The sequence below is a fragment of the Corapipo altera genome, unplaced genomic scaffold, assembly GCF_003945725.1.
Source record: "Corapipo altera isolate COAL_440 unplaced genomic scaffold, ASM394572v1 152, whole genome shotgun sequence".
Classification (NCBI taxonomy): Eukaryota; Metazoa; Chordata; class Aves; order Passeriformes; family Pipridae; genus Corapipo; species Corapipo altera.
This window is the reverse complement of record NW_020885088.1, coordinates 89327-98848: the sequence shown is the minus strand read 5'-3', so window position 1 is coordinate 98848 and position 9522 is coordinate 89327. Positions and strand designations below refer to the sequence as shown.

General features: G+C 47.4%; 1 long non-coding RNA gene across 1 annotated transcript; it reads right to left on the bottom strand.

Moving 5' to 3' along the window:
- Positions 1-5068: 5068 nt before the first annotated feature.
- Positions 5069-6817, bottom strand: LOC113960159. Its single transcript, XR_003531986.1, has 3 exons — positions 6434-6817; positions 6093-6178; positions 5069-5617 (listed from the first exon to the last, which is right to left on the bottom strand). It is a non-coding gene; the product is annotated as an uncharacterized LOC113960159 (long non-coding RNA).
- Between the last annotated feature and the right edge of the window lie 2705 nt (positions 6818-9522).

The window sequence follows — 9522 nt, the reverse complement described above, 5'->3', positions numbered from 1 at the left end:
CTGCTCAGGGTGTCGCTCGACTGAAATTCAGAATAAAAGCAAAATTAAGAGGGGAAAAAAGGAAACTGAGAAAGAAACACTGCCCCCAACTGGCAGGAGTGATCCAAGTCAACCCGTTTGAAACTGGACCTGTTCTCATGTCATTCCTGCTCCCAAATCCATCCTGGATTCACTCCCAGATTTGTTTGTCCTGCCCAGGACTCGACCAGCTCCATGTGGAGCGGCACAAACTGGCCCTGGATCGCCCAGTTTGGACCCAGATTCCACTGGAAAACAACTCCCATCTCCGAGGACCTGGAGGAGACAACTGGGGAGGGGGAACTCGGAGAGGAGACCTCAAAATAACAACCCCCAGCCAGGTTTATTTTCATCCCAGCAGGTCAAAAAAGAGATTTTTTATTATTCTCTGACCAGAGGATGAAGGGAAAGGGGGTGGTTTCAACCCCCACGTGGCAGAACAATGATATTCCTTGACAAGAAGTTCGTTATTCCCGAAATCCTCACGTGCTTCCCATTGGCTCTGCCCTTGTGCTCCTTGAATTCCCTCTTGGATTAATTCTGTCCAAGAAAGGGAAGTTCAACCAGCAGGATTTCATAAACACTTTTGCAGACCCACAAATGTTTCACCGGAGCTTTAAGGGAAATGAATTTGTTCTATAAATCTTGGGATAAACTCCATGTTTGGGAGCCTTCCTGGTTTATGAGGCAGGGCTGGGCAGAGCCACAGGTTGGTCTCGTGGAAATTTTAATTTCATCCCAACACCTGCCTTCAAAATACCACCCAACACTTCAAAATGAGGAAATTCCAGGGGTCAGATGGCCATGAAATAATGCCAGGAAAACAGGGAACATTATTATTATTATTATTATTATCATCATCATCATTATTATTATTATTATTATTGTTATTGTTATTGTTATTATTATTATTATTTTGGGTTGTTTGCCAAAGCTTCAAAAAAAAAAAATTAGTTTCAAATAAAACCAAGTTTTTTGTTTGACTCGGAGAAGGGAGGGGAATCAATCCCTCAGGCTGGATTAATGAGATTAAAAATAAAAGTCTTAACGACTTCACTGGGGATCAGCTTAGAAGAAAAACGAACCTGTTGCAGAGTTATCAAATCCTCTCAAATTAATGAGCTTGAAAACAGAAGCTTCGCTTCCTCCTGGCAGTTTCTGGTTGAAGTGGCTGCAAAACCATCAGAATTTTTATTTGTCTACCCTCCCAGACTGCGTTTTCCCAACCAATTTTCTATTTCCACCCCAAAGACTTGTGGTTTTTATTGCCACTACTTCTCTCCTGTGCAAGTGTGCAGCTCCAATTCCCAGGATCAGACTGTGGGATCCTCTGGCCCAACATTGGGGACTCATCACCTTTTGTTCCATAGGATGGATGGGCATTTCCAAAGAAGAAAGTGCCCAAAATGTGCTTTTTTTTTTGCTCCTTGGTTGCTGTGGTGACCATTGTTTTTGTCACCCCTACTCTGAGGATTGAATGGTTTGGTTTTTACTGGCTGGAAAACCTTCCCGGTTTGTCGTTCCGTCTTTCCAAACGGGAATCCATCATTGGAACCCTCGGGAACAGAAAGGATCCTGCAAATAAGACAATAAAGCCTGAGAGAATCTGCTGAAAGGAGGATTTACAGGGAAGTTCCCTCTGGAATTTAGGCACCTTCAAATGAACTGGCAAACCAGTTCCAGGCTCCCTCTGGAATCACTCAGGGGACAATCACATCGTTTCCATGGGAAATCTATCCCATGGTGGGAATAAAGACCTTAGGACAGGCCTAACTTGCCTGTCAGAGCAGGCCCAGCTCAGATGTCCAGCTTAGGAAAGACAAATCTCCTGTCCTGGGGTCTCCTGTTTGGGAGGACTCGGCCCTTGGGAATGTTTTTTGGTGTTCTAGGCCCGGAATGGATCCGGAGCTTTTGCGATCCGACCCTTCGGATTCCACGTCAGGCCTTTGGATTTTGGGCCCCGCGGTTTTGGGGCTTAAAGTCAAGCAAAAGGACCAGGCAGGAACTTTGGAACTTCGGATTTTAGGCCCCACGTTTTGATCCTTCAAATCAGGAGAAAGGACCAGGGAGAACTTTGTGACCCCTAAAAAGCTGTCAGTGTTTTGGGGGCACAAATATGGGAATATTCAGCGTAATCCTGGAGCATCTTTCCGCTTTCAGCAACGTTTTCCCTTGTCCATTCAGCTCCTCCCATCTCCTGCAAAAAACAAGGCAGAGGTGATGGAATAAAATCTCTTTCCCTGCCAAAATTCCTGAAGAAATCAATATTTTCCATGATCAGCATTTGAATCCACGGCTCCAGATCTTTGAGTGTGCACAGCAAGTCCTTCCATCTCCCACATCCTTGTCCTGAATTCCAAGAGAGACCTTAAAGCCTCCCTTAAAATGAGCCTCAGAGCTTAATTTTTTAAGCCTATTAAGTGTAATAAATATAAAAAATACATATTGAAATGTACATTTAATATATATAAAAATATAATGTATACAAAGTATATCATATATATTATGCATACTATATATAATACATATTTTATATTAATATATTATATTATATTATATACACCTATAATACACATATATACATATATGATATATACGCATTTATGCATATAATATAGATTTACTGTATATGTATATATGTTATATATACACTATATATATTATATATATAGTATATATATTGTATATATAATATATATAATATATTTTATATATTATATATAGTATATAGAATATATATGAAGTATATTACATATTTTATATATGAAATATATATTTAATAGATATAATATATAGTATAAAATATATTTTATATAGTCTATATATTTTATATATTCTATATTTGATTTTATATAAAATATATATTATAGTATATATAAAATCTATATTATATGTTATATGTATTGCACACATAAATTATATAATATATATTCTATGAATTATATATGTAAAATATAAAATATATAAAATATATATAGTATATATATAATACATATTTTAAAATATCAGTTTGCAGCATGGTTGGATCTTATTCTTATTTCCTGTTGCCTCAGTGCATAACAAGACCAGGATAATTTAAATTTCAGAGGAACCATGGAAGTCATTTAATCCAACCCCTTCCCCAGAGCTGAAGGTGCTGTCAAAGATACCTCAGGGAGCAGTTCTTGCTCCAAAGGGTTTATGTGGTGTAAACAAGAGGGAAAAGGACAATCCTCCCCTAATTACATATATTTTATTAGACCTAATTATACAGATGGGGAAAAAAAGTGATTTTTCAGATTCCAGAAGCCTTTTTCAGATCTGGAATAGCAGCAAATGTCAGACCTAAACTCAAGTGGACAGCCTGGCTTAGTGAGCTGTGGATGTGTCCCACCCCCTGAGGAGAACCTGAGGAGAAGAACAAGGAGCAGGATGGGAGGAGGTGGCAGCTGAGTGTCTTCCTTGGGAAAGACACGAGGAATTTGTTGTGTCTGGAGAAAATGGTGTTTCATAGAATCCCAGAGCAGTTTGGGTTGGAACGGACTTAAAGGTCATCTCATTCCACCCCCTGCCATGGGCAGGGACACCTTCCACTAGCCCAGGTTGCTCCAACTGTCCTTGGACACTCCCAGGGCTGAGGCAGCCACAGCTTCTCTGGGAAAACTGTGCCAGGGCCTCCCCCCATCACCATTTGATGGAGAGGATGTGGACAAGAGGTCAAACTGCAAAGCTTTGTGTCCAGGCCCTTCTGGGGAAGGTGTTTTCCATCCAGAGCTCACAGCCCACGTGTTCTCGCGCGGCAAATGTTCCCTAAAAGTCGTGGATCCTTTCTGTCCCCTCTCCCTGGAGCTGGCTGGTTTTCCAGCCTGTCTCCCCACGTGTTCCAAAGGTGTCCTGCCTTCAGACCCCGGTTCTGCCCCCCTGTGACCTCGCATCAGGATTTGCTGTTTGACCCCACGGGTGTCACAGAACTCTTCCTCCAGATGGCCAAGGTGGGAAGACTGAGGGAGTTCCACCTCTTTTTGACATCTGTGGCATCTGGTGACCTTCAGGGAGGTATCTTCCCCACTGCAGGACTTGATGGAGGCCATCAGAAAGCTTAGATCACCTCTGGAAAGCAATCCAGGCTCTTGGCAGGGGGAATTCCTTCCAGGCATGGACTGCAGGGCCAGGAATGTTTTTACAGCCGCGGATGTCCAATGACTCCAAGTGGAAGAGACCTCCTGACCTTCTGAGAAGCCCTCAACAAGTGAATTATCATCTTTGTAGAGAACAGAGGGTCAAAGGAAGGCAGGGATGGGAGATCTTAGCCTGGAAACAACCCCCAAAAAACCCTGGAACCCACTGACATCACATGGGAGGGTAGGAGGGAACGAGGAGAGATGTTCTGGGTCACATGGAAACAACAGCTCAGTTCTGGGGGAAATCATCTGCTTCAGTTCATGGGAACAGGGATTTTTCTCACTCTCCCTGGGTTCAAACATTAATTCTTGGAGGGTCTTTGTTTTTGTTTTTGTTTTTTTTTTGCTTGGTTTTTATTCTGGTGAGAGAACACTGTGGACCTGAAAGGGATGTTCCAACTGCAACCAGCGTCCAAACTCTGAGTGAACCAAATTTCCCAGAGAAGCTGTGGCTGTCCCTGGATCCCTGGAAGTGTCCAAGGCCAGATTGGAGGCTAGTGGAAGGTGTCCCTGCCCATGGCAGGGGATGGAATGAGATGATCTTTAAGTCCCTTCCAACCCAAACCGTTCTGGGAATTCTATGAAACACCATTTTCTCCAGACACAGTGAATTCCTTGTGTCTATCCCAAAGAAAACAATCAACTGTCACCTCTTCCCATCCTGCTCCTTGTTCTTCTCAGCAGGTTCTACCTTTCCCATCAGATGGTCCAATGGATCCACAGCTCGTTAATCCAACCTCTGCTCTAGGAACTCTTGACCCTCCTGCCTCACCTTGTCTACCCTTGGGAACTCCATGTCCCCATTTCATAGCAGAAGACGTCTCCCTTCCCCAAGAACCTTGGAAATAAAGCCTAAACCCAAGGAAAATGCTGCGCCTTGCAAGAATCCCTCCATTTTTATCAAGTTTAATAATAACATTTCCTGGCGACCGTCGGAACCATCTGGAAAAAGAGGCACCTCGTAACCGGAATGCTGAGGAGAACTTGATGGTCTGGTTGCCATTAATCTTTCCATGTTTCACAGGGAAGGGTGGGGACGGGAATGTTGGATTTATCAGCCCTGGCGTGGGCTGCTCACCTCCCACGTGCTCTACGCTCCAGCAGACACCGAAATCCCTCACCCGGCTCCCTGTTCCCGTTTCCAGCAGGGAAAGGGTCACCTTTCTGACCAGATGTTCCCTTGGACATGCACAGTGGGATGTCCTGTGTCCCCACAAGAGTAGCTGCAGCCAATGATGGTCCCTTCACTCAACCAGCAAGGAGGACCTGGCTTGGACGAAGCAGGTTTCAGGTATTCTCCCTTCTTCCCACTTGGATTCGAGTGCACTGAGCCACCCTTGGTCCAGCACATCCATAGGATGTGACAAAGCCCAGGAGCTCATGAGAAAAGTCTTGTCAAGCACCACAGGTTGGCAGAGGGCAGAGGGAAGATTCTCTCCCTGGAAGTGTGGGATGAGGGGGAGGGAAATAAAACCTCGGCTGCTCCCCGTTGCCCTCCGGGAGAGCACAGGGCAATCTCCTCCTCCTGGAACGGGTCACACGAAGGGGCTGGTGCTGCCTTTCTGTCCTGCCTTGACACCCTCAGCTCTCCTGGCCTGGGATTCACCCCGAGGGCACAGCAGCCCCTGGGAGGGCAGAGCAGTGGGCAAGGGAACACTCAGAGGGCAGCGGCTGGGAAGTTGTGGCAGCTCCAGGTGTGCTCCAGCAGAGCATCACAGAATCACTTGGGTGGGGAAAGACCTTTAAGGTCATCAAGCCCAACCACCCCCCAGCACTGCCAAGGCCACCACTGCCCTGTGTCCCCAGGTGCCACATTCACAGGGCTTTGGAATCCCTCCAGGGGTGGGGACCCCAGTGGAGGAGCCGAAACCCAGGTGTGAGCAGAAAGGAACTTGGTGAGTCTATGCAGCAAACCTTGGGCAACAGAGGCTGAGAGAAATCCCATGATCTGAAGGACTGGACCTTCCTCACCAGACCAACCATGTGGGTTAACCTGGCTCCTGCAGCAGATAAGGAAGGACTTTGAGATGGAGTTAGCAAATCGTGCTGAAACCCTTTTGTTTTCTTCCCCCTCATGTAATCCTGGTTAAGGGAAATATTAATCAATTGTGTAACTGGAGTAGAAACCGGTGTAATCCTCTAGTTAACATAAAGCCATCCCCTAATTAACATAACTCATCCTCCTCATTAATATGTCCAGCCCCCAAGACCCTTAAATTGCACTCGTGTGTTCAATAAAGTATTCCAGTTTCCACCTCCATATCTGGGATCATCTTGGCTTTCTGGACCCTTATACCCCACTCCTGCCCTGGGCAGCCTGGGAAGGGGAAGGGCAAAAATATTACCTGAAAAATGCTTTTAGCAGAGCACAGGCTGGTTAAAGAGGATTGAAGATAATTCCCCTCCTGTGGATCAACATGTATTTAATTTTACTTTCCCCAATTTCAATTGGGTTTGTGCTCCAACCTCCCAGCCCGTGGATCCCCCCTGTGCCCAATGCCCACCTCGTCCCCCAGCCCAGAGCACTGAGTCCTGGCCTTCCTTGGGCACCTCCAGGGCTGGGCACTCCAAACCTCCCTGGGCAGCCCCTGCCAAGGCCTGACCACCCTTTCCAGAGAGAAATTTTCCCGAATAACCAGCTTGACCCTCCCCTGGCACAGCTTGAGGTTGTTTTCCTTTGTCCTGTCCCTTGTTCCCTGGGAGCAGAGCCCGACCCCCTCTCTGCTCCCCTCTCCTGTCAGGGAGCTGTAGAGCCAGAAGGTCCCCCCTGAGCTTCCTTTTCTCCAGGCTGAGCCCCCCCAGCTCCCTCAGCCCCTTCCCAGCTCTCTTCCCTTCCCTGCACACTCTCCAGCCCCTCATCCTGCACCAGTGAGGAGCCACATGAAGGGCAGAGAGGAGGATTCCTGTTGTCACAACTCACAAGATGCTCCGGCCCCGCAGGAGAGCCGAGGGATGACATCACAGCCCACGAATTCCTTCTTGCTGATTCTTTATTTGCAAACACGTTTGCTGGCCAAGCTAAAGCTGGGTGACAAATGGAGCCAGTGCCCTGACCCCGGATGACTCAGAGGAGAGGGGAGTGAAAATACGGCGACGTTGCGAAACGACCACGGTTATTTTGGGGAGAGAGGTTTGCACGGAGAACCGAGGCTTTCATGGCACGGATGGGGAGCAGGACCACGTGTTAATGATCACCAGGGACTGTGGAGAGCTTTGCTGGATCCACGGGGTGGCCTGGAGGGAGACGTGGAGCGTGTGAGACCACTCAGCTGAGCCACGGAGTGGGAGATGTTTGCCCAAGACCACACAGCCTGGAAAGAGGCACTTCTTTGCCTTCCAGGGCGAGTGGTTGACTTTGGTGCAGAAGAATTCCACCAGTGGTGATTGCTTATGCAAATGCCCTTTTTAATTCAAAGCAGGCCCGGATTTGCTGTTGATATTTTTATTAGTTGTGTTGTTCCAGCCTCGACGATCCAGAAATGTGGCACGGGGCGAGATTTCATTCCTTTTGGATTTCTTTTATTAGGCACAAGCCAGGTGAGCTTTCCTGCCTGGGAGAGGAAAAAAAATCCCTGGGGTGGAGATAAAAAAAAATCCCCGGGGTAAAAAAATCCCTGGGACAAAAAAAATCCCCGGGATAAAAAAATTCCATGGAACGTATTTATTTCTATCACGACTGGCTTTTGCTTCTCTTTCACCACAAGGGAAATCTTCTCATCAGAGCAGCTGGAAACAAACCAAAAAACCAACCAAACAAACAAAAAAAATAAAGAAACCAACAAAATTGAGCAAAAAGCAACTTAAAAAAGAGATCAGGGCAGGTGGTGGAAAGAGAGGGTCTTTCTGACAAGTGGAAATATTCCACGGAGCGTCTTTCTGAAGAGGGAATGTTTCATTCCTGTTTAAAAGCCTTCCAAGCAGGGCTGCTCTTAATAGAGAGAGGTTGTGGTGTCCCCCCCGGAATTAATTGTCACGACAGCCCTTGTCTCCCAACATCTGCTCCCCACGGCCCAGCTGCGTCAAGAAGCTGGGAAACTCCTCTTTTGGGAAAGCCATCCTGCAGCGCGGTTTTTCCTGGCTCTAAACCATTCCAGCTGGGAGCAGGGAGCGGTGGCAGAGGGACAGGGCAGGGAGGAGGAAGCTCTGATGATCCACAACCCTTTTCCCTGAGAGTTGGTTGCAACTTGTGAAAGCCCAGGTGGAGCAGGGGAGCGGGAACGGGTGAAGTGTCCTGGAGTCTTTGGAGCTGGGCTGGTGATTGTTTTTTCTGGGAATGATGTCCCAGCCTTCCCAGCATCTCCCTTCTCTGACAACACCATAATTTTGAAAGATACTCCAACCAGGTTATGCATTTCATCTTTCCTTCACCAGCAAATGAATCCCTCCAGGTCATTTAAACAGAAAAAGGGGAAGTTTAGGTGGGACATTGGGAAGGAATTCCTGGATGGGAAGATGGAGAAGCCCTGGCACAGGTTGCCCCATCCCTGGAAGTGTCCAAGGCCAGGTTGGAGCAACCTGGGCTAGTGGAAGGTTAAGCACAGTCTAGTCCAGAACCTGAGCACACCACAGGATGGACTCAGCTCCAAAGTCCCCAGGGTAGATGGTGACTGCACAACTCCCATGGAAACAAGCAGGAAATCCCAGAATCCCAGAATCATCGAGGTTGGAAGAGACCTTCACCACCATCCAGTCCAACCCAGCACCAGCACGACCACCCCAATCCACGTCCCAGGGTGCCACATCCAGCTGCCTCTGGAACACTTCCAGACGTGGTGACTCCACCACCACCCCGGGACACTTGTTCCAATCCTGACCACTCCTGCAGGGAAAACAAATCCTCATTTCTCACCTGCCCCTCCCCTGGCCCAACCTGAGGTCATTCCCTCTCATCCTTTCACTCCCCCCTCCTGTCAGGGACTTGTAGGGATCCAGAAGGTCCCTCCTGAGCCCCCCATTTCCCCCAATTAAACCCCCCCAGCCCAGGGCTGCTGTTGGGGGTGATTCATATTTCCTACTTGAATCATAGGCTCAGGAATATCCTGAGCTGGAAGGGTCCCACAAGGATTGGGATGAAACCAATCACACCCTTGGCTTCATTACATGTATTGATTAACTTCCAATGAAGGGTTTCCAGGGTGGCTGGAAACATCCCAAATTTCTTCCTTGTCAACACCCAGCCTAAGCCAGGATGGATCCCTCCCATTTTCTGTGATCCACAGGGCCAGCAGAGCAAGGAGAAGCCCTGCAGGACTCGGGAAAACCATCCCCCTGCTCCAGCTTTGTGGTGGAGACATTCCTGCCGTCTGGCACTGGGGAGGAGAAGGATTTTAAATCCAAGCAGAGG